A 2356-nucleotide genomic window follows, 5' to 3' on the forward strand; every position below is an offset into this window, starting at 1 on the left:
GTATCTTGATAGGATTTTATATTGTGTCATGTTGTATTTTTCACAATCAATGAAAGTCTTTAACTTATATCTGATGTTGGAAGGTGGAACGTAGGGATAATATCTCAGTCCTCCTCATTGCTGTGAAGTCAATGTTCCCATTATTGATTCATTTGAGAGGAAGTCATTGCCTTCTTTTCCGTTGTCAGCAAGATTTAGTATTATGAAGTCTCTCTCACTTTGTGGAACTTCTACCTGTGAATATCAAAGTTTTCAAGCTTCTTTCTATTGAGAAAGAAGTAGAGTTAATGTCATGACCCAGCTAGGGGCCGTGACGGGTACCCGGGACTAGCCACCGAGCACCACTCGTTCTAATACTCATCTTACTCATTTAATGCCTTTTTACCAATTTTATACACGAATTGTAGGAAAATCATATTTTATATAAAAACATAAATACTTATATACATTTGCCTCTCGGCCATCAAAATAACATATACATAATAATAACATCTTGCGAGACCATCTGACCCACACTGCGTATCTACGAGCCTCTACTGACATACTAAACATATAGACGGAACAAGACTCCGTCATGCCCAAAATATGCATATATACCAAAAGAAGAACCATAAGCACCTCCGGACAATGGAGTGCTCTCGATCAGTTGACAGCTACTAAGGGTCTGGACCAAGCTCACCTTCCTGTCTACCTGTGGGCATGAACACAGCGTCCAAAGAAAACGGACGTCAGTACGAACCTTGTACTGAGTATGAGAGGCATAAACAATGAAGAAAGACAGTGATAATATAATGTGAACATCAATATGAAACATCTGAATCTAAATGACAATCATAAAAGAAGTAATGCATGCTGTCTTACTCATACTCATCATAATCTCATATATGCATAATATGCAAGCTGCCCGTCCATATCGGAACGGTGTAATAATCAATAACATTAGCCCGCGTCCAGGCCTCCCGCGTCCGGGGTACCATCTCATGCCGCCCACTAGTGGTGTCTGCCCATGCCAAAAGGTCATGGTGTATCCGTATAGCTGCCCGCCTTGGCGGTGACTGCCCGGCCAACTAGGCGCGGTGTAATATGATCATGACATGCTCATAAAAAAATACTTGTAATAATATGCTTATCATAGTACATGCTTAAGACTCAAGATCAACTATACTCTATCGGGGTGACGTAAGGTCGTGATCCCCCGATTTCATTATGGAGCAATTATTGACATTCTGCCTCACCTTGAAGGAATTAGTACACAAGGTGAGTGTAAGCAATAAATAGCATCATTATCAATATGGCATCATCATATCATATCTCTTATCTTATATAGACATTTATGGACTTAGGCTTCTAGCTTTCCAGGAAATAGGAACTCATGAAGAGGAAAAGAACTTATGTTATAGGATTCATGCCATTTGAAAGAAAGGACTAGCCTCACATACCTTTGTCGTTTAGCTATGTTATCGTTCACTTGCTCTTCTCCAATGTCACGTCGTTACCTTCACGGGAGAATTCATATTAACATTAGTTAATAGATTATAAGGACGCGTCGTAAATTCTAGAGAAAATTGGGCAGCATTTCCCCTGTAAACTTAACAATCCTCGAAATTCCAACTTAGCCAAACATCAATCAAAATACCAACAACAACAATACCAACAATTTCATATCAAACTAGACTTAAATCCATTCTTAAATTACTCCCAAAACAACCCAATATACATTCGGATGCCAATGCTTGTATACACTTCTTTATTTCCGTATATCCATAATATAACAACAACAACTACAGTCAATCCCCCGATATTCCAGCCTACAAAACAGTCCATAACGACCATAAAACAGTCCCCAAAATATCATCGCAAAACAGCCACAAATATTATACCAAACAGCTCCAAAATATAGTCACAAAACAGCCACAAAAATTACATAAAACAGCCCCAAAATTTTGTCATAAAACAGCCACGAAAATTATATAAAACAGCCCCAAAATATTGTCAATAAACAGTCACGAAAATTACATAAAACAGCCCCAAATATCGGCACAAAACAACCCGGTATAGGCTTTGTATACAATATCTTTATACGCTTTATTCTCCCAAATTCAAGAACAACAACTTATCAACAACTTCAACAACAATGTCAACAATTATTATACATCATAACTCAGCTAATTCCATCCATTTAATCCACCTAAAACAGCCCCTTAATCCATAAATCCCAACAAAACAACAAACGAGTTTATAATGCTATTTTCTCCGTTCTAATCCGTTAAAACTCTAAATAAACTTGTTAACAATGAAAAATGGACCTTAATCTTACCTTAATTATGCAGAAACCACTTCCACCCTCTCTTTCTTG

The 2356-nt window shown here is 37.7% G+C and overlaps 1 long non-coding RNA gene across 1 annotated transcript; it reads right to left on the reverse strand.

The window, feature by feature from the left end:
• Nucleotides 1–401: 401 nt before the first annotated feature.
• On the reverse strand, nt 402–1474 carry LOC132638312 (uncharacterized). The gene is made up of 2 exons (XR_009581670.1): nt 1440–1474; nt 402–691 (listed from the first exon to the last, which is right to left on the reverse strand). It is a non-coding gene; the product is annotated as an uncharacterized LOC132638312 (long non-coding RNA).
• Nucleotides 1475–2356: the final 882 nt, after the last annotated feature.

This window comes from Lycium barbarum, chromosome 4 (assembly GCF_019175385.1).
Source record: "Lycium barbarum isolate Lr01 chromosome 4, ASM1917538v2, whole genome shotgun sequence".
NCBI classification, from domain to species: Eukaryota; Viridiplantae; Streptophyta; class Magnoliopsida; order Solanales; family Solanaceae; genus Lycium; species Lycium barbarum.